Below are 26,264 nucleotides of genomic sequence, written 5' to 3' on the forward strand. Positions count from 1 at the left end.
GTCTTGGAGACGATTGTAACAAGAAGTAAAGGGACGATCGTAACAGCTGAAAATTAATAATTTTACGTTTACAAATCATTACTTAACTCTTTAAGAACCACCAATAGTTTCCTATATCATTTATATTATGTTGCATGTGCATTATTTTATTTGTCACCTTTCACAGCATAAATAAAATTTTTAACCCCTTAAAGTTAAAAGTTTAACCCTTTAGGTCTCTGCTCATTATTATTTTTACTCCTAAAATATCATTACTATTTTGACCAATAAAAAAATATATCACAACTATGATAATATGTATAATTAACTATGTTTAAGTTGAATTTATGAACTGTTACAATTGACTCCGTAAGTGAGGACGATTGTAACAAGTTCACGACTGTTAAAAATTGTTAATAACTAATATAATAACATTTAAAATAACGTATTTTTTTTCTAGTAGAGGATAGTCTACTTTACTCGAGTAAAGTTAATTGACAGATGATCGTCTGTCAATTAACAAAGTTGGTTAAAAATAGTTAAGTAAAAAATGTTACAATTGACCCCACTCTCTCCTACTAATGTTGAACTCCGTAACCTTGTCATTTTGAACCCAATTCAGAAGACAAGAGAATTCCCGGATTAAGTACTGTGAGAAATTTGCCTTCATGGAGGTCATTTTGATGCAACTAACCCGCGCTTGCATTATATGGAGAGGAAAACCTCGAAAACTTCTCATGGTTAGCTTGGCGGCCAGGTAACTCTCACCCATGATCCATCTACCACTGAGGATATTTTACGTCAGCACTGTGGTTCGTGCAAGCCGGAATTCGTATAGACCAGCCATAGCTGGAATTTGAACCTGGTCACCTCATTGGAAGGCAAACGCTTTAGGCCCTGAGCCAGTGAAAAATTAATCAGTTTGGTTAGCTAAGAGTTTGAATCGAAGTAACATTTTAAATTATTCTGCGATACTTTAGCTTAGCGGTTTACAATATTTTTGATCCGTGAAAACCCTTAATGATCAAACTTCTTTTACCGGGTTCGAATCCCAGCCTTGACTGGTCGATACAAATTCCGCACCCGGCTCGCACCGACCACAGTACTGACCTAAAATATCCGCAGTGGTAAATGAATCATGGGTTGAAGTCCCTTTGCCGTCAGGCTAACCATCGGAGATTTTCGTGGTCTTCCTCTCTATTTAACGCAAATGCGTGTTAGTTCTATCAAAAAGTCCTCCACAAAGACAAACTTCTCCCAATACTTGACTCAGGAGTTCCATTGTCTTCTGAATTTGGTTCAAAATTACAAGGCTACGGAATATTAGTAGTCGTAAGCTCAAAAACATTGGATCGACTGTTCGACGCCAGTTATAAAATGAAAATAAAATTAAGTTCATTAGCAGTTGTGAATATGAAACCAAAGGAGGACTAATTATTAAAAACTATTAAAAGTCAATTATAAATTTATTAACCAATAAAGGACTATTTTATTTTCAAAATATTTAAAAAGAGGAATGAATGTTTTTCATATCTTTAAAATTGAAAAATGCGATTTCGTATATTAAATTGGGTTTGATGTTCGAAAGTTAAATTCACAATCCTTAAGCTGAATCTAGATAAGATATTTTTTTCATCCTATATACATAAGGTAAAAATGAATGAAATAAGCCGAAGTTTGCCTTTTGTTGAAATGAAAGCTATAAAGAACTTATATGAATGTTGAAAATAGCTGTTTGAAGCACATTTCTTTACTAACGAATAAGTTATTTCCTTTTGATGTGAACATCGCTGTTGGAAAATACTAAAGAAATTTTATATAAACTGTGTGTCTTTTCAACAATTTATTCAATACATTACAGGAAAAATTCTTTTTTTCTTAAAAAAGTATTTACCATTTATCTTTCTTTGGCTTTAGTATAATTCCTTAATTTCTCTTTAAATTATTTCTTAATGACATCCGAAATATTAAGAAAATAAAGATTTAGTGATTGGATCTAAGTATAACTTGTAGGTTTCAAAAATGTTTAAAGAAAACTTTAAAAAAAGTCCTAGGTCTTAGACCTCTAGCTTTTTCATGGAACTCCATTTGAGAGCACACAAATCTGTATATCTTGCGTCTTTTCGTGTCTACCATTAATAACAAGTCGTATGCATGCTTTGTGATGGAAAGAAAAACTAAAAAGCAATACATATGCTTAATGGTTTTTTAATTTATTCTTTATGCTCAGTATTTATATTAAAGAACTAATCAAGAACAAGTCTTATCAAAGCATTTTAAAAACTTAAGACATCTCTTCTTTGTTATTCATTTGCTTCCCAGTAGTCTTTCACACCATGCACACATTCGTTTTGTAAATTAAAAGTGTTGTGAATTAATTAATAAATTTTTATTAAATTTTATTATTTGAAATGCTTATTAGAACATTTGTTTATATTTATTGTTTTCTCTGCATTTTTTGCAGGACAATTTGTTGCCGTTATTCTTTAGATCGGAAAGATTGCGCTGCATAATAGATGATTGCGCTGCATAATATGGTGCTACATAGTTCTGGTAAGAATTTTATTCTCTTTTTCCATAAATTACAATTTCTAGTTGCAGTAGAATTTGTATTTCTTTTTGTTTTTAAAAACACTTTGTGCCCAACGTTGCGATCAGTTTCTTTTTTGAAAATTAGATTCTTTCACACTACGTCGATTTTCACCACGAACGCAAAAAGCTTGGTTTTCACAATCCATTTAGTCAGTCCGTAGCGTGTATGAAATTGCCTATTATTTTACATGTTTAATGAAGAACAGGGCCGGTGGCAGAATCGTTATATGGTCCTCGCAGAAAAGATTTTTCTTTTGAGGAATAAAATATTTTCGTTTTCTTTCCTTCATAAATTTTTGAAGGATTATTTTTTCGCTGCAGATATTCAAAAGATGCCTTTCTCGTGAATCAGATGGGATAGAAATGCTCATGATTTTTCTGTTCTCATTTGAGAATTTAAAAAAATCGATAATGACATCGATAATGATAATGTCATCGATAATGACTGGCTTCAGGTAGAATTTCAAATAAAGTGATTATAAAATAAAATAAAAAAATCCGAATTTGTGAAAGTTTAAAAGATAGTTCGCTCTAGAGAAATCATGTTCTTTCTTTATTTTTTTTTAAAACATCATGTTAATCCCCACTCACAGTCATATTTAATTAAGTTACAAATTCAGATTTGTAGTAAACGAATTAATTAATGCGGTACATTTGTCCCTCTTAGTGTTATTATTCTTTTTAATTTCGTTGAAATAAAATTTATCCAATATTTTTAATATATTGCTCACACGAAAATTCTAAATCACCCATTTGACTTTATCATCGCTCACAACTCGCACCGATTCCTTCATAAATATGTTTTGATCACACTTTTCGACATTATAGCTACGAATTTCTACTTTTCTTTAAAAATTTCGATGTTTCTTACAGCTTAGTTATTATGATATTCTAGTTTTTCATTTTTAGTATTGATGTTATTACAGCACATGAAGTTCGAATAGCAGATCCTAGAATTCACTCTGACACACTCGGTTTGCGCCGATATTCGTTAATCCATGCAGTCTTTCAATCATTCATTTATTGCTACGAATTTTCACGTCATTTTAAAAGAAAATCTAGATGTTTTTTTTAATGCACTTATTTACTTATCCGCATATTATAACCCTTATTTACTTTTGCAAGTTTTATTGCACTTATTTCATTGTGTTTTTTGGGCAGTTATTGCTAATAAAGCCCTGAATAACCAGCTGATTCAGAGTTTAATTGCTACCATTTTACTTGGGGTTTTAAAAATTCCGTTTACTCATCAGTTAATATTATTTCTACACTTCCCCTTTTAAATAATCACTTCTCAATTGACGCTTATAGTATCGTAAATCCACATGGCGTTTCGATTTTATAATAGTCTTTGTACAGCCGACCCAATTTTCGGCTTTACAATGACCCATATTCAACTCCGTTGACCTGTAATTTATCACCCTATCCAGAAGACAAGGGAACTCCTGGATTAAGTCTTGAGAGAAATCTGCCTTCATGGAGGACTTTTTGATGGAACTAACTCGCATTAGCGTTACAGGGAGATGAAAACCTCCCACGGTTAGCCCGACGGCAAGGGGACTCCAACCCATGATCCGTCTACCACTGAGGATATTTTTCGTCAGCACTGTGGTCGGTGCAAGCCGGATGCGGTTTCGCCTCGACCCGTCATCGCCGGGATTCGAACCCGGTTCACCTCATTGGAAAGCGACCGCTCTATCCATAGCTTATAAATTTTCATATCGTACCATTTCTTTTTGTTTCATTTACAACTCCATATTTTATGTACTTATTCATCCCTATATCAGTTTTAGGAGTAACATATTTTAATTAATAACCATTTCTGCGCAATATTTTTTCCAGACTTAACATTTTTTAAATTAATAACATTTGCACAATGCTTGTTTCTGGCAGCAAAATCATAACATTAACCTTTATTTTATGACTAGTGATAATACTCATTCTCAGTACGGGATGAATAAAAAAAATTAATTAATCAGCAATGAACATCACTACGAAATCTTTCACAAAACTGAAAGGAATATACCCACGCAATTAAAACAGCTATATTAATTGTTATCCTTCTCGGTGTACTACTACTAGTAAAAATATTTTCTAAAACTACGGGAAATACGCTTTAAAATTCTTTATTAAAACTGTGCGAATTATCATAATACCATCGGTAGTGCGTAATATCAAAATTTAACGTCACATGCATATAACGATTTTCTTGATTCCTCCTAACGAATGAGTACCTTTCAACAACGGAACATATTACACATATCGGCTTCTGGAAATATACCTAACAGCGAAATAAAATTCACACTGTATGTCAGATTGTTTTTACTTGCCTACCTTTAATAATCTATCACACACATGAGGAAAGATAAAACAAAAAGCAATACTTATGTTTAATAATTTATAATTTATTTTTAACGATCAGTGTTTGTCTTAAAATAAATAAATAATTAAGCTAGGCAATCACATTCCACCTGTTCCAAAACACATTAAAAATTTTAACCATCTCTTATGCAGCGTTATGGAAAGAACACCACTCGCCATTCGTCTGGTGCAGAGGCGGTGAGGAGGTTTAACTATTTCAATTGAAAGTGTTGGGTCAATATATGAGACAGGTGTGAAGAGAGAAAGGAAATCAGGGGAGAAAAAAGTGCCCTCTTGTGATAAACTATCCGTGCTATTTTCTGGTTTTCATTATTTCCATTATTACTATTTTCTGGTTTCCCGCTATTTTCTGGTTATTCCACTATTAACTAAGCAAAGCTTTGGACCAATGAATAAGCGTTAAATGTTTTTTGTTGCTTCTGTTTGTTGCTTTGTTATACTGACAAACTTTGTACAGAAAGTATAATTTTGATTATCTATATATCTAAATAATTACGTATTTATACTTATGCGTTTTGTTTTCATATTTATTATTATTTATGGATTTATATTTATGTATGTATAATTTGCATCATCTCTGACGATAATTACTCGGGTAATGTGTCCACTTAATAATACTTACTTTTATTTCTAGGCTACAAGGACCAGAAGGCATACCACCTCAGCGATCCTCACCTCGCGATGAAGTGCCTCTTCGGCCTCAGGCACCCCTGCCAACTGACACGACTCCATAGCAGGAGACGACTATAGACTTTGTCCTAAGGGAAGTTCTTTAAATAAACAAACTATAAAGTTGCTCTCTCGTTTCTCCCTATTCCCGTGATCTTTTGCATCGTGCACACATTCGTTTTGTAAAATATAAGTATTGCTATTTTTTTAATAAATTTTTATTGAAATTTATTATTTGGAATTCCTAATAACACATTTGTTCTCTTATTATTTTCTTTTCAGTTTTTGCAGAACAAGTTTTGACCTTTTTATTCTGATAGGAAAGAGTGATTACGTTGATTGAGCGATTGCGATTGTGATAAACCATAATTCAGGTACGAATTTTATTCTCATATTCCCTCAATGATCACCTGTTTCGCCTAAAAAATTAAATTCAATTTTCACTTCTCAATAAAATTTAAGAACAATCTTTTTTCATTTTCTTTAATATAAGAAGAGCTTTATTGCCCAAATAGTTATTCGAAAAAAATCTCTAAGAAAATTGCGTTGCTTTTATGTCCTTTTCTAAAAGTTCCTCCAGTGACACCTTAGAAACAGAACAATTTTCTGACAATTTTTAAAATGTTTTAAATCGCAATAAAAATTATAGGAGATTGTTAACTTTCATTTAATCAAAAATACTCGTTTACTTGACCGCTAAAAAAATGCCCACGAGATTTCGCTGATTTTTGACAAAATAACCTAAAGTTTGAATTTAATACAAAATTTAGAAAATTGATATCCCAATAAATGTTTCGTTATTTCTCCAGGAAATAAGATATAATATTTAAAAACTATAATAAATATATTAAAAGATATAATAATAATATTCCAAATTAATTTTACCTAGTTTTCGACGGAAGAAAAAACAAAATTAAATTTCGCTTACAAATATAAGCCCAGTTTACGACTCTGTTAACCCATATAAGATATACTTTTGCCATTAGTCAAAAAAGTTTTAGATTGAAAAAAATTTAGCTATGTTTTGATTTAGAAAACACTTTATTCTTACTTCCAAAAAATAGCCCGGAATGGGAAATTATTAACGTATATTAATTTGCCTAAAATTTATGTTATCCCATCCGCAAAATGATCTTACCTAACAAGAGCAAACTATAAAACTTTTTGTCCTTGAAATGACGAATTTGAATTTTGCCTTCAAATGTTAGTCCCCATGGTAGTAAACCTTAATCCGTGTCTTTAAAATGTTCGTCCATTGTAAGCATACGTTAGTAGGGTAGCAATAAAAGTTGGCCTTTTCTTAAGTAGTCAAAAGAGTTTTTTTTTTTTAAAAAAACACTCCTTTATTTAAAAGCAAAATTTTATTGGCTTTTTTAATGTTTTACCTTATTGTTTTTTACCAATGCGTATAAACATAATTAAGCAAAGCAAATCACAGTCCGTCTTTTCAAAACAAATGAAAGACTTACTTAAACCATCTCTTATACAGTCTGTCTATGGAAGGAACTCCACCCGCCATTCGTCTGGAGCAGAGACGATGACAAAATTAAACTATTTCAAGTAAGAGTGTTGTGTCAATATTTAAGATAGGTTTGGTGAAAGAAAGGGAATCAGGGAAGAAAAAAAGCACCCTCTTGTGATAAACTATTTCTGCTATTTTTCTAGTTTCCACAGCATTAGACTGCTTTAGACTTTGTCCTAAGGGGAGTTCTTTAAATAGACAAACTATAAGTTGATGATTCGTTTCTACCTTTTCCCGTGATCTTTTGACCAGTGCACACATTCGTTATGTAAAATATAAGTGTCGTTAATTTTCTATTAAATTTTTAATTCAATTTTATGATTTGAAATACCGATAACCACATTTGTTCTCTTATAATTTTCTTTGAAGTTTTTATAGTTGTGGCCTTCTTTTCCCGTTAGGGAAGAGCGATGACGTTGATGGAGGTACAACATGTGATAAACCATAACTCAGGTACGAATTTCATTCTCATGTTCCATTAATTTTAAGACCTCAACTTGTTCAGACCAAATATTTAGTTCAATTTTCACTTCTCAATTCTAGTTTCAATAATACTATTTATGCTTTTTTGGAGGAGAAAAAAGTGTCATCCATAGTTGCTGCTACCTGTTCCTTTTGCTCCCTTTTTTATTCTCGCTTTTTTCTTTCTTTATTTTTCCTTCTCTCTCTCAAACTTCTCTTTCTGTTTCTTCTCTGGCTTTTTTTTTCTTATCTGCCTTTTCTATAAAACTGCAAATTTCGAAACACAGGTTACATATTTTTTTTAAACTATTGCTCGTATAAACTAGAATTTTGATATACACAAATCTTTTTTCTTTTCATTAATTTAAGAAAAGCTATTTCGTTCAAATAGTTATTCGAAAAAAACACATCATAAAGAAAACTGCATTGCTTTTATATCCTTTTTTGAGAATTCCTTCAGCGACGCGTTACAATTAGAACAACTATCTGGAAATTTATAAAATGTTTTAAATTGCAATGAAAATTATAGAAAGTTGGTAACTTAAATTTGATCATCAAAAAGTTTCGTTTGCTTTGACTGTTAAAAAATGCCCAACACAGGTTTTCGCTGATTTTTAACAAAAGAACTAAAAGTTTGATTTGACTTGACGACGAAAAAAAAAAAGCAATTTGAATTTCGTCGCCAAATTAAAGCCCAGTTTATGACATTGTTAATCCATAAAAATATTCTTTGACCATTTGTCAACAATTTTTGGATTAAATAAATTTTAACTACATTTTGACTTACAAAGCAATTCATTTTTTACTTCTAAACAGTAGCCCGTTGCAGGAAATTATATATTAAATTATTACACAGATTAAACTGCCTGAAACTTTTTCATTCCATCCGAAAAATAATATGTCGCAACAAGAGCAAACTATAAAACAAACTTTTTGTCCTTGAAATAAACAATTTGAATTTTGCCTTTAAATGTTAACCCATAGTGGTAAACCTTTATGCCACCAGAAATGGTGTCTTCAAACTGTTGGTCAATAGTAAGCATTTGTTAGCAAATAAAAGTCTGCCTTTTCACTAAAAAAAAACTCCAAGCCGGGCGTATTTTATTAAAGAAACTGTCTTTAATTTTAAAAGCTTTTATGGGCTTTTTTTTACCTTATTGTTTTTACAATGGTTTGTACGATTGTAACAGAGCAAAAGTTTCGAGTGTCGGGTTCTAAATTTGGTTCCTAGTTGGCGCATAAGGTGATTTAATAAATCTACATGTACATTCCTGCTGGCAACCATTTTTATGTACTTTTGAAAGAGTTGCTCACAAAAGATATTTTCACGCTACGTAAGTACTTTTTTTGGCATTAGAATATTATATTGTAACAAAGTAATTTTGTTTAAACAAATAAAAATTATTAACCGAATATGTAAGTGGACACCTTAATTAACATTTCAATAAAAAAAATTAGTTTTGTTAATTAACTAGCATTGTTTTTAACAAAGGAAGCTGAAATGGCGTCTTGAGGACGATTGTAACAATAAGTAAAGGGACGATTGTAACAGCTGAAAATAAATAATTTTACGTTTACAAACCATTACTTAACTCTTTAAGAACCACCAATAGTTTCCTATATCATTTATATTATGTTGCATGTGCATTATTTTATTAGTCACCTTTCACAGCATAAATTAAAATTTTTAACCCCTTAAGGTTAAAAGTTTAACCCTTTAGGCCTCTGCTCATTATTATTTTTACTCCTAAAATATCACTACTATTTTGATCAGTAAAAAAATATATCACAACTGTGATAATATGTATAGTTAACTATGTTTTAGTTAAGTTTATAAACTGTTACAATTGACCCCGTAAGTGGGGACAATTGTAACAAGTGCACGACTGTCAAAAATTGTTAATAACTAATATAATAACGTTTAAAATAAGGTATTTATTTTCTAGTAGAGGATAGTTTACTTTACTTGTCTGTCAATTAATACTAATAATATATTGGATTTTTTGTTAGTTAAAAATAGTTAAGTAAAAAATGTTACAATTGACCCCACTCTCCCTACTTATTACAAAAATGGTAAAAATGTGAGTAATATACAGTAGTTCATTTGTTTGTGCAATTCACCCTACTTACTTTAAAATCAGCCTAAAATATTATTCTAAATATATTATAGTCACGTTTTAATTCATACAATATTCCTGTTTAAACAAATATTTTTCATAAATTGTGCTAAATATTTTTATCAGGAATTTTCTATAAAAATCTTATATTTGTTAAAATTACTAATTAAAATATATTTGATTGTAAAAGCTGTAGGAAATTGATTATTATAATTTCAAGTAGTTTAAAATTATTGTTCTTAATGCTTCTAAAGTTTATATCTGTTTCTTCAATAAACTAACGATTTTCAAATTATCATATAAAATCATACCAAGTAATGTACAGTGCACCAAAAAAAAAAGGGTATGACCCTGGATAATTTTCGTTCTAATAATCGGATATTCATATAAGTGTCAAATTTAATGGACCATTTTCACCTTTTTCCTGCCGCTCTTAACAAACTGAATTACAGCTATAAAATAATTTGTTTTCTAAAAATCTCTTGATATATCTTATCTTAGTATTAACCCTTTGCTGTCGTATGTCTACTCTCAGCCACCAACGCTTTTTTACCGTTCCAGACGCATGTCTGTCTGCTCTTAGCCACCCCAGCAAAAATGTTAACCATAGCTTAATGGCCAACTATACATATAATGCGGCACTGTGAAGATGTAAAGAGTAAAGATTGTTCTGAATGTTCAAACAGAATAATCAAAGGCGGAAGATGCCGAACTAATTTTTTTTGCGACACATGTTCTCGAAAACTAGGGCTTCATATTGATGACTGCTTTGAAAGATATCACACGATGGAGAATTGCTAAAATATATTTTTTACACAAAATTAAAACATATTGTGTTACATATATCTAAAGTTAAAAAAAGAATTAAAATATTTTATTTTTCCTTCATAATCTTGCACTCTTGCATAATATGTATTAATATTCGTTCAAAGAAAATTAATTCCGACCAGCATGACACCCATGTATAAACTTAATACGATCGCAAAGGGTTAAGGAAATTCTAAAGTTAAGAAAACAATTTTTTCAGATGATTCCAAAAATTGTACGTTTTTGGAATCTTTTTACAATTTTCTATTTTTAGTGTTTGCATTTACTTTTCGTTACTTAAAAAATAAGAAAGAACAAAAAAGTAAATAGCACAGAATAGCTGTTTAGCATAGAATAGTTTTTATCAGAAGAATATTTAATTTCTTAGCAAGATTTAATTCCCAGCTAGCTGGCAATAATTCTAAGTTTTCATTTAATGAAAACTTGACAATAATTTAAAAATGAATTTTACTTCAAAAAAAATCTAAATTTAAAAAAAAAATTATTAGTATATTAATAAAAAATAATATGCTTGGTAGCGTAAAGAAAAGGATTTTGAGAACCGTTAAAATTTAATTAAATAATTCGTAAAAAAGTTCTGTGAAACACGCGCGGACAGGTAATTAAAAAATTTATTTTAAGATTAAGACATTATGTAAGATGCTGAAAAATTTTAAGATGCTTAAAAATGATGACTACGTATTTGCATGAATAAGTATAAAATATATACTTAAGAAATTGACAAATATATTTTTCCAAATCTATGCATACGTATGTATATTATTAAAATTGTATCAATTTTAGAAAAGGCAAACTATAAAATTAAAAAAGCTGATGAATAATCATTCTATCAAAAACATGCTTTTATAAAACTAAACATTCGTTGAATGAAATGTTTTTTATTTAATGAAAACTTTAATTCGAATTTTTTTTACTGAATTACGAATAAATTTCTAGTACTACAAATATTTTAATACTACAAAAGAAACATCGTATTTTATAATTTAAAAAGAATTATTAGCAGTAGGTTATTACCAAAACAAATATTACGCTACGAAATTAAAATTAATGAAATGTTAAGCTACGCGAAAGCGTAAGTTAATTTTGTCGTAAATTATCTGCATTTAAATAATATTAATCTCTCTCATTTTAATATATTTCCTCATTTTCGCCAAATTATTTTTCTAAGAACAATTTTGATTTTTCTCGGCTTCTACTAAAAACGGTTGAAACTTCTGATTTTGATATACAAAAATACGTAGATTTAAATGCTATAAAAATAGTACCTCAAAATTAAATTTTTTTATCCATAATAAAATTAAATAATAAAAAGTAATAATTATTAAAAAAAAATCTTCGTGAAATTATCTTTGGGTAAATGGATTTTATGAGTGGGTGCATTTTTTTTGTTTGTTTTTTGAAGAGCTTAATTAGTTTTAAAATATGACTAAAAACGCAAAAAGGGAAATTAACATTAAGAAGTCCGTACTTTGAATCCCTCTCTTGATTAAACTATGGGGACCAATTTCCAAGATTGTGGCTATGCCCTATATTTTGAAGGTTAAATATCCATATATATATATATATATATATATATATATATATATATCAGAGGAATTACGTTTCTGTGTCCAATTTCGTAACTTTATTAATCATCAGCATTGGCACGACAGCCCTTTGTGAGCCTGGGCCTTCCTCAGAAGCTTTTCCCATTCTGTCCTTCTCCTAGCAATTGTTTTCCAGTTCTTTACTTTTAGGATGGCAAAATCCTCATCTACACAGTCCTTCCATCTCTTTTTGGGTCTTCCTCTTGGCCTTTTATTGGAGGGGGTTGCATTAGAGATTCTCAATGCTGTTCGTTCTGGGCTCATTCTCACTACATGCCCGGCCCATCTCATTCTACTTAATTTAATAGATTTAATGATATCATCGCCATCAAAGATCCTATATATTTCAAAATTATATCTTTTCCTCCAGTTGTCGTTATCGAGTATAGGGCCAAAGATGGTACGTAGGACCTTCCTTTCTAATAACTTTTCTTCCCTCTTTGTTAAAGTCCATGTCTCTGAAGCATAAGTCAAAACTGACTTGATTAATACCTTATAAAGTAAGATCTTAGTCTTTCTTTTTATTAAGTGAGGTTTCAATAATGATCTTAAACCATAGAAGCAGCGATTGGCTGCGATTATTCTTTTTCTAATTTCAGGATTAATGTCATTTTGATAGTTTATTTCTGATCCTAGATAAGTAAAATTTTTTACAGATTCAAATCTAAAAGAATCTATTTTAAACAATATAGGGATGGTTTTCTTTGTACCACAATACATATATTTTGTTTTCTCTACATTCACTCTTAAGTTAATTTTTCTAGCTGATTTTTCCAGTACCAAAAAAGTTTCACTCAGTGCTGTCCTAGATCTTGCGATGATATGTACATCATCGGCGTATGCCAAAATCTGCACTGATTTATTAAATATAGTACCTGTAGTATTTATGCCAGCATCTCTAATAACTTTTTCTAAGGCTATGTTGAACATGCTAATGCATCTCCCTGTCTAACTCCATTATGAATTTCAAAAGAAGTGGATAGTTCCCCTTGAATTCGTACTGTTGAAATGGTTTCAGTGAGTGTGAGCATTACAAGTCTGATTAATTTTGATGGAATATTAAAATCATATAGGGTCCTTAATAGCTCAGTCCTATTAATACTATCATATGCCGCCTTAAAATCCACAAATAAATGATGGGTCTCTATTCCAAATTCTCTACATTTCTCCAAAGTTTGTCGTAGGGTGAAGATTTGGTCAACTGTGGACCTTCCTTTGCGGAAGCCACACTGATAGTCAACTATGACGCTGTCTACAATGGGAGACAGACGTTCGAAAAGGATATTTGAGAAGACCTTATAGGCAACGCATAACAGATATTCCTCTATAGTTGTGACAGTCCAATACATTGGACTGTCACAACTATAGAGGAATATCTATGTCACAACTATAGAGGAATACATGTATTGGACATAAAATACTCAACTTCCATTCAGTAGGTAATATCTCTCTCTCCCAACTAGATAGAATAATTTTCCAGATGTTGTTTACAATAGCGTTCCCACCATATTTTAGAAATTCAGCTGGGATATCATCTGGTCCTGCCACTTTATTACATTTCAGCTTGTTGATAGCGTGTTGTACCTCTTCCAGGGTCGGAGTGTCAACCAGTGTATCATTGATATTGTTGACCGTAAAATTTAATTCACTTGACTCATTGGAGTTAAGTAAATGGTCAAAGTGTTTCAACCCATCTGTCCATAATTTTATTTCTCTCATTAACAATAGTTCCATTTTCATCTTTACAAAGCGAGATCCTAGGTTTAAAGTCTCTTCTTCCCTCATTGATGACCCGATAAAAAGCTCTGCTTTCATGGTTGGTCCTGAGAGATTCGACTTCTTTAAATTGGTTCTCCCTGTAAGCTTTCTTTTTTCCTTTGTGTACTTTCTTTTCCTCTCTACGTGCACTCCTATATTCATCAATTGATCCTCTCGTGAATTTTCTGTTAAGCATATTTTTATAAGCTTTATTTTTTCTTTCATTGACCATTCTACACTCTTCATCAAACCAGTCAGTTCTTATTGATCTTTTTTTTCTGCCCAGCAGCTCATGTGCTGTTGAGAGTATAGAATCTTTTACTTGTTGCCATTCCCTATTTAATTCATCACAATCCTCTTTCGCATTAAGCTCAGTTGAGAGTTGAGTTTGAAATTCCCTGCGAACCTCAGGATTGCTCAACTTTTCACAATTAAATCTTACAGAATTGACTCTTCTTGCTTTTCTCACCATTGAGATTCTTTCCCTTAGCTTACAGATCACTAAATAGTGATCAGAGTCTAAGTTAGCTCCTCTGTGAGTTTTTACATCTAAAAGATTTGTACGATATCTAGAACTAATTAGTATATGGTCAATCTGATTTCTGTATGATCCATCAGGGGATCTCCACGTTACCTTATGAATGTTCTTATGTTGAAAGAAAGTGCTTCCAATTATCATATCATGAGATGCAGCGAAACTAATAAGCCTGACTCCATTATCATTTGAGACATCGTGTAAACTATAGTTTCCCAAAACTGGTCTAAATTCTTCCTCATGACCAACTTTAGAGTTGAAATCACCCATGATGATCTTCACGTCATGTCTTGGGCATAAGCCCCAGAGGCGATCTAATTCGTCATAAAAATTATCTTTTTCCTCATCATCTCCTTCTTCAGTTGGTGCATATACATTAATGATGGAATAGTTGGAAAAACTTCCTTTTAAGCGTAATAGACATAGTCTAGGGGAGATAGCTTGAAAATCAATAACCAGATGGCTGAGTCTTTTATTTAAGATGAAGCCAGTTCCATATAAATGTTTTGTTTTATGACAACTGTAAAAGAGCGTGTGTCTTCTCTTTTCCAGGACTCCACTACCAGTCCAGCGCATTTCTTGTATAGCCAACAAGTCCAATCTATACGAGTCCATTTGCTCGATCAGTAGTTGCAGATTTTTACTCTGATAGAGAGTGCGTATTTTCCAGTACCCAAATCTCATTTCCTTTGAACGTTTCCTGGTCAAATTACATGAAGGCAGTCCGGCATTTACTTCTTTGGATTTCGAAACATGTCGGTTTTTACGAGGTGGGGTTGTTAGTCCCACGCCCAACCCCCAACCTGGAGGACCAGTGGGTTCCTCTTAGTCTGGTGTCTCCCCTCCGACCTGTCCGGCTTGGGTGACCCTACCAGGAGCCAAAGCTCCCGCCGGCATAGCTCTCGGGATCGACAACACACACAAACCAAAACACCACGTTAAGGTGGGAACACCATCGCTGTGGAACTTTATTAATAGTTATCCCTAAATAATTAGCATATTTGAGGTCACCCCCAGGAACCATTAAGGGAAATTAGATCATTAGAACAAGAAAACCTGTATGTGATCATTACTCAATCATTCGAACATGTACTTGAAAATCCGATCGTAAGAACAAATGTTATTCAGAGTGATATCTTTTTTTTTGTGCACTGTGCCATGTAATTAAAATTACCAAGATTCTTTTACGTCACCTGGATTTTTGAAAAATATTTTGTTTTAATAAAAATATGCATTTAATTTGTTTTAGCCGATCTTATTTTAGTTGTTGGAACAAAAAATTTACCAGCTTTGTATTATCTGGTTTAAATCCGTCAACCCTGTTCGTTAGCTCACTAACAAAAATGTAGTTATGACTGAAATTGGTTTTACAAATTTAACGATCTATAAACCTACCGTTAAAACAAGCAGTAACAAGTGTTGACTAAGGTAGATAGGAAGATAAGGAGAACCCCGACCCCCCCAAGGGGTATACGGAGATTAAAAATTAAAATATTACATAAAATATTTGTTGATAACAGCATAAGTAATAAGGTAAAGTAAGCGTTAGAATTTAGGAAACACAATATTGAATTTTGACTCAAAATGTTAGCTGCTTGTAGAAATTTCGTTACTCTACTTTAGTCCTTCGTGCATCAGAAAGGTTCTGGGTTCGAATTCCGGGCAAGGCATGCATGTTCTTTCCCTTTCCGTACTATCTGTCCCTGACTGTGGGAGCAACATTGGCCACCTAATAGGGTGCCCCTGAAAGAGTGGCCAAACAAGTCTGCCCTTCAGTTGCCTGTATGACGTAGGTCATTTCCCAGGCGGGCATTGGAAAAAAAAACTTTAGTCCTTCAAAAAGTTTCGTTCGGAAATTCAATACAAAGATATCTTTGGAACAAAAGTTTGACCGAATATTAGCCCACTCGAAATGATAATCCCTTAAAATTGATAACCCATTGCTTGATAGCTCATTCCTCTGATAGCCCCATTTATCGTGAAACAGAAGTTTATTAAAATAAAACGTTAGCCTCTAAAGGTTTTTTTTCGGCCAACCTGTCAAAAAAAATTATGACAGTGAGAAACATTTATCGGGTTTTAAACCACATGTTAAAATTTCTGCATCGAAGCCCATTGCAGGAAACTGATTGCGCTAATCTAGGCATTATATGTAAAAGTTTTAGAATTCGCCTTTGCATTTTAACCACCAAAATCAGTTGAAATAAAATGAATTTCGCAATAAAAAAATGAATCGAGTTCATTACCATTGTTTAAAAAATTATAATATGCAGTAAGAATTTGAAAAAATATTTTTTTCTATATTTGAAAAAGACAAATTTATTATTACTAAATTGTTAGTTGAACAATGATGGAAATAAAAATATAATAAAATAAGTATATAAATCATTTACAAGCAAGAAAGTATGTTTCACATTTCAAAGCAAATTTTTCTTTAAATTCTCGCAATAGTTTTACAAACACGAATTGTAACGTTGAAAATTAAAATCGAAAGACACTTAGTTTAAAGTTTTCCTCGATGGCTAGTTATAAAGTTGAAATTGGTTGATGGTTTTTAAGATGCTCAGCAGAAAGCAATAAACGGTTTTTAAACAATGTTTATTACAGATTAAAAATAAAACTGAAATAACAAAGAATAAATATGTATAAAATTTTAGAATAATTTTTATTTTTTAACGTTGTATAGCGCTGTCCATCGCAATATTGTTAACAGAATCGCGAGTCACTCAGAATGCATTCCCCGCATAATTTGTGGTGCCCACCTCTGCATTAACCCATCAAAAAATTTCATTTGTCTAATTACTATACAATTTTGTGGCAAAAACAAGTTTTAGCTAGCTGTTGACCTAAAAACCAAGAGAGTGAACTTCGTGTTCAAAAATTTGCCCATTGTTTGAAATCATTAGCCATACATCTGACAACCAAAAACATATAAATACAATTACAATTGTTAAAACCGAAATGGTTGTCTAACTAAGGAATTAGCTTAGCTCACTTGCTATTATCTTTAGCCCAATTGCCAAATTTTATCAAAACATGATTTGGAGAATTAATTTTTAACCGAGATTGAAATTCGTTTTCATACGTTAACCCAAGAAAGCAAATCGTTTACCTATTTCAGCCAACAAAATGTTAACACCCTAATTAAATAATAGCTAATTTTTGTCCAAAAAATCTGAATTTTATTTGCAAATATTTTATTTCCATTCAGTAAAATTCATCCTGTAGACGTCTAGAGTTCATCCACGTTATCCATTCGGCATCTACTAGACGTTTTCTACCTAACTTAATTATGGATAGTCCACAATGGTCTAAGAACAGACGTTTTATAAATAACTATGGTAGACGTAATATGGGTAAAACACGAGGTGAATCTTAAAAGACGTCTGCGAAACAACTTTAAAAAAACGTCAATCAGATTTCTCGTCGTTGAAAATTAGACTTTGGATTGAAGTGAAATGAATAGCTTTATGAATGAAGGCATTTAATAAATACAATTTACATTTATTTACAATTTATACATAATGTGTTTTAAATTTGGCATAAACTATTTATGAAGTGTTCAGCAGAAAAACAAAATAAAAAGAACCACAAAAAAAAGCAGTTCCAAAATTAAAAATGAAAGTTCATTATAGTGCGTCTACTACCAGAATTATATCAGCTAAATAATTCGATGAACAAATCCCACTAGTTGATTCATTGCTGTTTTGTGAGAAGCCGAGAGAGCTGTATTAAGATCACCTTCCTTTTTGAGTTCTGATCGTGAGGGCTGTATTAAGATCACGGGGCTGGGTTAAGATAAGGTCTTCTTAAAGGCATTATTCCTATCACGATGTCAAAAGCATGTCAAGTCACGAGTCAACTCACGATGTCAAAAGCTTACGAAAAATAATGTTTACGAACTGTTGAACATGTATTTAAAGCAACCCTGATTTGCATGTTTACAGTGGCGCTAGTAGTACCAAACTTATGCGCTAAGCGTGAAATCTGAATGGACATAATCTTTTAGTTGTACAAACAAGCCCACTAAATTTAGTTTTTCTCCTTCTTGGTTTTGAGATTTTTTTTCCAGTCAGTTTACTATAGCCAAAGCAAGTGTAAACTGATTTTTGACATAGAAGCCGCAAGTTTTAGTTTTACCCCAAAGCGTTGGCCTGTTGTATAAAATTGTTAGGAAAAAAACCTTCAACCTGAATAAAAATTAAGGTCAAAACTGCTTTTTCAGTTAATTCTTAAAAAATCTCCCACTCTGAAATCAAATTCAAAATTTCACCTCGTAGTCCTAGCTAATATGGACTAACTTCCGGAATCCCAAGTTTGCTCACTAAACTTTTTACATCTTTTAAACTTTTTGATTTTTTTTTTACATCCTTTCGCTGATTAGAGCTAACTTTTAAACTAAATTTACATATTTTGTTTTGAAATATTAGTTTATTGAGAATCTTGTTTTTACCCTTATAAAAAGTAATTGCTTAGTCAATACTTCATGAAAAATAATAATAATACGACGAACGACAAAAACTGGTTTTTAGCCACACAAAAAAACTCAGAAGTTTTGTTCGAAAACATTAGCCTATTGTACCAAATCGTGAGCTCGCGCTCGATCACCAAAACTTTCCGTTAGCTATTTAAACGAGAAGTTATGACTGAAGTAATTTTATCTAAAAGGGATACCTGCAAGTGACGTAATATGGGTATTCTAATTTGGTTGTTGACCAAACTTGGTATTTGTTTGCAACTGTTCTCTTTCCATTCTATTTCGAGTAAGCCAAGCTCTTCAAGCATCTGAAGTGACACATTCTATATTCTCACGCAAAGATTTTAATTCTCCGTATATATTTCTTACTCAGCAGAGGAACATATAGAACAAACTAATTATGCATTGTCAGATACACAAAACAAAATTATATCCTGGTTACCATAAAATACACAAATAAATATTCTAAATTAAGTGAAAGAGGAGAAAGAATTACATTTCAACGAATTCGATGTGCACGGTATTTAATGAACTATCATTCTAACTTATGTGGAGAAAATTAGCTCGATTTTAACACTCTATTTTCCTTATAAATGATCAGCTGGCACTGGCGTCATAGATCACATGAGTGGGTATCTACGATCTTTTTCCTGAAGTGCAAGTACCCAACTATTTGTTAAAAAAATGAAAATTTTAATATTGCCTTTACATTTTGGTCAATGTTAAGACAGCATAAGCCCACGGTAGATATCCTGCAGAAAAAAAATTCTGACAAAAGCAGATTTTATAAACACTTGATGAATCTAAGCATTTTTTTTTAAAAATTCCAAATGCTAAAACTGTATTGTGCTCCTGATTAAGGAAGTCGTTAATTTTGCAAAGAAACAAACTTACTAAAATTTTATCAAGCTTCCAGAAGTTTTAATTCAGCCATCGTTATCCCATATTTGGAAATCGTTAGCCCACCCACTAAATTAAGTTATGGTTAAATCAAAATTTAGCTACTTTTTAACCTATAAGCAAGGTCGAATTTGACCTCCAAATCTTAAAGTATAAAAATTTTTATTATGCTTTGGAGCACCCCCGAAAACTAAGTTACAACCAAATTAAGTAAAAAAAAAAAAGTCTGAATTTTTTTTCTCCCGAAACAAAACAAAAAATCGTTAACCTTTCCACCAAAAAAAAATGACCAAAAAGAGTTTAGCTTATTTTTTACCTAGAAAACACGATTGAATTTTTCCTCTAAATAATAACCCTTGGTTTTTTAATATTTATTCCATCTGCTAAAAAATATGGAAATTATTTTAGCATATGTGTAACAAAATCTATGAATTAGAATTTTCCCTGCAAACTTCAAGAGTTTAATAGAAAATCGTTAACCCCCACCAAATGTTTTGTATATCAGACAAAAATTAAAAAAAAAGCTCGAATCTAAATATAAAGAAAATTTATCCATCTCTTCTGAGTTCCTTCTCTTTCCCCCTGTTCTGAATTTTCGAACTTGTGTGCTTTGAAATACTTATTATAATGTTTGATTTCTCATTGTTTTCTTTGCAATTTTAGGTTGCGGCCTTTATTTTTACGAGAGAAGAGAAAGCCACCAATAGCAACTAAAATTCGATTGTTTGCTACTAAGTTCGAGGTAAGACTACTATTTTTACAATAAATAGCTAAAAATTGACAATTTTCAGAAAAATGGCAACTTTGTACAAAGATTAATTTAAAAACTTATTGTTGTCAAACTAGTAAGTTGCGCTGTATCTAATTATCAAATTTGTATCAAAATATCAGATTTCGAAAAATCATGCCGCAGTGATTCATGAAAAGCAATGAATAAATTAATAATGCTCGGAAACAGATATGAATTTGTATTAAAAGGGTCGAGAGAAATATCAAAAAGTGATAATTCAATTTCTTAATCACGTGACGTAATAATATCATATTTCAGAATCTTACATTTAAAAAAGAAAACGTAGAAAATGAGCTAAAAAATTATCAGTTAGCAGCGTTGATTTATTAGTGAATGTCGTAAGGCGTCAAAATGTGCTCATTCTATAATTCGAAATTCAGGTGTCCTACGTAATCTCAAATTAAAAATATGGGAACGTGAAAAACTATGAGGAATTCATTAGAAAGTGATTCATGATTGAATAATCTCTAATTATGACTGTTAATATGTGATTACTTTATAATTCGAAATTCTAAGTAGTACTGCAATATGTTGAAAATAGTGGAGTTTCAAAGAACATGTTTAGAAAAAAATATATTGAAACAATGTAGTTCCAAGTTCGAAAGTTGATTTTCACTCTCCAAAATGTGATTACTCAAATTCTAAATTTGCTTCTCGTAATAATATCCTATCGGAACATCGGAATTGAAACTAAATTTTGAAGAAATGGCCAAATCGCTGCTTAGGAAATTGGAAACGTCTGTAAAAGGAAATTGAAAAATGTAGAAAACGATGGAATAAGTACGTTGTGAATTTTAAAAAAAGTGATTACTTGAATGCGATATTTTGACCTTAAACCTATTTTTGGAAATGGCCGAAAATAAGTACGGAATTATGATGTGGTTTTGAAATGTAACTGTAGCGTATAAAAAATAGATTAATCAAATTGAAAATTCGCGTATCATAACATTCAAAATGGTATTTCATAAACCTCATTGAAATGACCAAAAAGCGATCAAAAAATCCGTATGGATTTCCACGGAGTCTGTGCGAATAGACTGTTTATATTATGAACGCAGTCAAATTATTAGGTTCTATGTATGTACTATAATGTAAAATTATAATTATCAGGCTCTCTTGTTTTTACACCAATGTAACCGGTTTGCACTTGTTTACGTTCATATATCAATACAATACGTTAAAAATAAATACAATTAGGATGTATATATCCTGAATGTTTAAAAACAAAAGTATTGCCTATAAACTCATTATTAAAAAACTACAGTGCGTATAATAACTGTTTATTGTAATATAATACCTGATATAAATTTCTATATTTATCTAATATATCTTCTAATTTCGTCAAATTGATATCGTCTCATTTAACCCATTGATACACGAGCAAGTGCAAACTGGTTTCAGTCGCACAATAAAATTGTTTATCACCTGATGATTAGTATTTTACATAGAATCTTTTAGTGCATCGTGGGCCAGTGAGGGTGATAGATCCCAATTGTATGAGCCCAAATCATCCTATCCATGGTCGTGAATCACTAAGAGCACGAAACATGCTGTAACACGAAATGAAAGATGGAATGAAAAAATTTTTATTCAACAAAATGAAATTAGACATCCTCACAAGAACTGCTCTAATTTGCGGTCGACAACATTAACGCAGGTGAGACCGTTGTACATTGATGAAAACGCCATGCATTATGGTGTCAGCAGCTACGGACTTTTCTAAATCAGACATTATTTTAGGGCCAAGATAGTCTGGTTGGTAAGGCCTTTATTCAGGAGGTTTGATCCCCGCCGACCGATATAATAGTGACTGATGCCCGTTAAATCTCTCCTCCATGTTCCCATAGCAAATTAATACCTCTGAGGGTACTCATGGAGGGGTTTTCTTGTCTTCTGGATTGGTTCAATTTTACAAGGCTACTGAGTTGAACATTAGTAATCATAAACCCAAAATTAGGTCGGCTGTTCAACTACGGATATATAAATCATACATTCTTTAGCACTCTTAACGACAATCAAATTTCGCCAATTAACAATAGCGCTTCACTCTTTCTCCGACAGTTGCGAGCAAGGTGATTCTTCTATTTCATTGTCATCGCCTTCCTAAGTTTCGGTTTTATAATATAAAAAAATAATGTGCGATGCAAAAAAAGGAAACAAATAATAATAATAACTAATAAAAATCACATTGAAAAAAAATTGATCAGATAGTCCCCCTCATCTTTATTAAATAAGATATTTATTCGATTAAAACAAAAAGAAACTTTTATTTGAAATTATAGTTTCTTTGGGGACTTATTCTATTTAGAAATGAATTTCTTTCCTAATTTAAATAGTATACCATGGAACTAGAAATGGTAACTTTTAGTATGCAGAGCCATGAAAGGTTAGGGAAAGTTTGCAGCTGCTCCATGCGGCTTCATGATGGTGATATTAAAAATAATAATAATTAAATGTAATTCTTTTAAAATTGTGCAGTATTGATAATTCAAAAGTTTTTAGTTTTGTGTAGAATTTACTTCCATTTAACTTCGTTCGAGAGTTACGACATTCTCTGATGGGTCGAGATTTACCCTAACGAAACGGAAAAAAAACTTTTTCTCGTCGATTTAACATGGAGTGATTAATTTATCGAAATTGCACAATTTCATTTCGAGTGCATGTTCTTTTCCTTTGCTTTCAAAACTATTCTAAACCGTTTAAATTATCTTTCATACACAAATACAATGTCAAACAAAATATTTATTTTGTGAAGTAATTAGATATTAAAAATTATGATATCTATACTTCATAAGTGATTCATGTTATTTCTTACCGAATAAATCGTTAATTGTTTGAGAAAATGTTAGTTTCTTCAAAAAATTATTCTTAAGAGAAAATTTGTCAAACAAACCAAAAATAAATAATATTTTTATCTTTAAATAGCTTAATATCAGTGCATCAAAAATTTGCTGTTCTTTGGCATAGTTTTATGTCTTTTGTGCTGGGAAAATATAAAAGGGGCATAACATAAATATTGATACCATAGCAACAAGAAAAATTCTGAAATGGCTGTAGTTTATTGCTCTTCCAATTGTAACTAAACCGATTTCTAATTTTTTTATTATCAATTTATCGCGATTTATCAATTCATACTCTTAATTAAAATGCTATACTAGTTTTATTTTTAATATGTTTTTTATTCAAACAGCGCTTGAATATTTAAAAATTAAAATACCAATAAACACTGAGAAACCTTAAAGTTTCCAACCCAGAAGAAGAAAAAGATATTGTGATGAAGCGTCGCCAAGTGTGATAACTAGAGCGATATATAACAGCGAAAGAAAATCCACAATGTATGTCAGCTTGTTTTTACATACCCATCTTTAATAACTAATCACATGCATGCAGCGTGAGGAAAAGATAAACTGAAAAGCAATACTTACGTTAAATGATTTATTTTTAACGATCAGTCTAAAAATGAAGAATTAATTGATCAACAGACCACCTTTTCCAAAACATATTAAAAATTTAACCTATCTCTTATACAGCCTGTCTATGGAAAAAACTTCCCTCGCCATTTGTCTGGAGCAAAGGTGGTGACGAGGTTTAACTATTTCAGTTAGGAGTGTTGGATCAATATTTAAGACAGGTTTGAAGAGAGAAGGGGAATCAGGGGAGAAAAAAAGCACCCTCGTGTGATGAACTATGTCTACTATTTTCTGGCTTCCATTACTCTACTATTTTTTGGTTTCCTGCCATTTTTTGGTTATTGCACTATTAACTGGGGTATAACTGGGTGATATCTATTGGAATGATGAATAAGCGTTATGTGATGTGATGTATAGTAGAGACATGTTTTTTGTTGCTTTGTTATACTGACAAACTTGGTACAGGAAGTATAATTATATAGATATATGGAACTATAGAAGTATAATTATATAGATATATGGAAGTATAGAAGTATAATTATATAGATATATGGAAGTATAGAAGTATAATTATATAGATATATAATCAAAATCTATATATAAAGATAATCAAAATCTATATAATTACATATTTATACTTGTATTTTGTATTCATATTTATTATTATTTATGTATTTATACTTATGTATGTACAGTCTGCAAAAAAAAATATATCACGTTGAATAACTTTCGTTCTAATGATCGGATTTCTACAAACTTAGCGTCAACCATAATGATTCATGGGGGTGATCTCAAATATGGAAATTATTTAGTGCTAACTATTAAGTTACGAAATCGGACACAAAAACGTATTTTCTCTGAATAAACATGTTTTTTTTTTTAAATATATTTGGATTCTTAACCTTCAAAATATAGGGGTTAGTCGCAATCCGGGAAAAATGGTCCCCGTAGTTAGGTCAGGAGAGCAAAGTTTGAACACCTTAATAATTTCACTTTTTGCGTTTTTAGTCATATTTTTAAAACTCATTAAGCAATTCGAAAAAAAATTGCACCTACTTATAAAACCCATTTACCCAAAGATAATTTCATGCAAAAAATATTTTTAAATAATTTATTATTTTTTATTTAATTTAATTGTGGATGAAAAAAATTTGAATTGTGAGGTATAAATTTCTTATACGATAAAATATTAATCTAGGAATTTTTTGTTGCAAAATTCAAAGTTTCCACAGTTATTATTTGATAGAAGCAGAGAAAAATTAAAATTAATCATTTTAAAAAATATAATTTGGCAAGAAAAGAAAAAATATTTAAATCGAGCGATTAATATTTAAATGTGGTTAACTTACGATGAAGTAGACTTAAATGAGCGTAGAGTAAAATTTCATACATATATATTTTTGCTAATAACAGATTGCTAATCATTTTTTTTTAAATTATAAAATACAATATTTCTTTTTTTGTCGTCTAAAAATCTATTCGTAATTTAATAAAGAGCTTTGAATAAAACATTTTATTGAGTCAAAATATTTTATTCAACGAAAAGTATTTTTATAAAAGCATGTTCCTGATAGAATGCGATTATGCATCAGTTCTTTTTAATTTTATTTTTTAGCTTGTTCCTTCAATAACAACGTATACATAGATTTGGAATAATATGTTTATCAATTTCTACATTATATATTTTACAATTATTGATACGAATACGTAATCATCGTTTTTAAGCATCTTAAAATTATAATTTGTTAACTACCCATCTGCTCGTGATTCACAGAATTATTTTACCAACTATTTAATTAAGTTTTTACATTTCTCAAAATCTTATTCTTCAAATATTCTTCATTAATATACTAGTCAATTATATTAGTACTTTAAATTTGGTTTTCCTTCAAAGTAAAAATCCTTTTTAAATTATTGTCAAATTTTTATTAAAAGAAGACTTAGAATAATTGTTAGCTAGCTGAAAATTAAATCTTAACAAGAAATTAAAAATATTCTGCAAATCAAATTTATTCGATTCAGACTATTTACTAAGCATACTTTTGTTTTCGAAAAATGAAGATAAAAAATGAAGATCGTCTTTTTTATGGTTTCTTATATATTTGAGTAATGAAAAGCAAATGCCTATGGGTGCCCAGCAAAAAACATAACATTTTGTTTCGTTTTTTAAATGAGCAAAAAATTACGGACATACAATTTTATTTTGACGTTCAAAGTTATTCCTCTCATTTAACTTTAAGAAAGTTGCTCTTTTAAA

At 30.9% G+C, this 26,264-nt stretch overlaps 1 long non-coding RNA gene across 6 annotated transcripts in view; it reads left to right on the top strand.

Annotated features, from left to right (window-relative positions):
* LOC107442806 (uncharacterized) overlaps positions 1-26,264 on the top strand; it is a 194,239-nt gene that overhangs the window by 14,515 nt on the left and 153,460 nt on the right. For 3 of the 6 annotated variants that reach the window (XR_015433401.1, XR_015433400.1, XR_015433396.1), the window contains exons 3-6: positions 2,444-2,532; positions 5,588-5,996; positions 7,514-7,597; positions 20,471-20,549. This is a non-coding gene — a long non-coding RNA (uncharacterized LOC107442806). The remainder of the gene's footprint in view (positions 1-2,443; positions 2,533-5,587; positions 5,997-7,513; positions 7,598-20,470; positions 20,550-26,264) is intronic. The other 3 variants (XR_015433398.1, XR_015433399.1, XR_015433397.1) reach the window with 3 other exon arrangements.

Source organism: Parasteatoda tepidariorum, chromosome 4 (assembly GCF_982258835.1).
Source record: "Parasteatoda tepidariorum strain Cologne lab strain chromosome 4, Ptep-v5.0, whole genome shotgun sequence".
Classification (NCBI taxonomy): domain Eukaryota; kingdom Metazoa; phylum Arthropoda; class Arachnida; order Araneae; family Theridiidae; genus Parasteatoda; species Parasteatoda tepidariorum.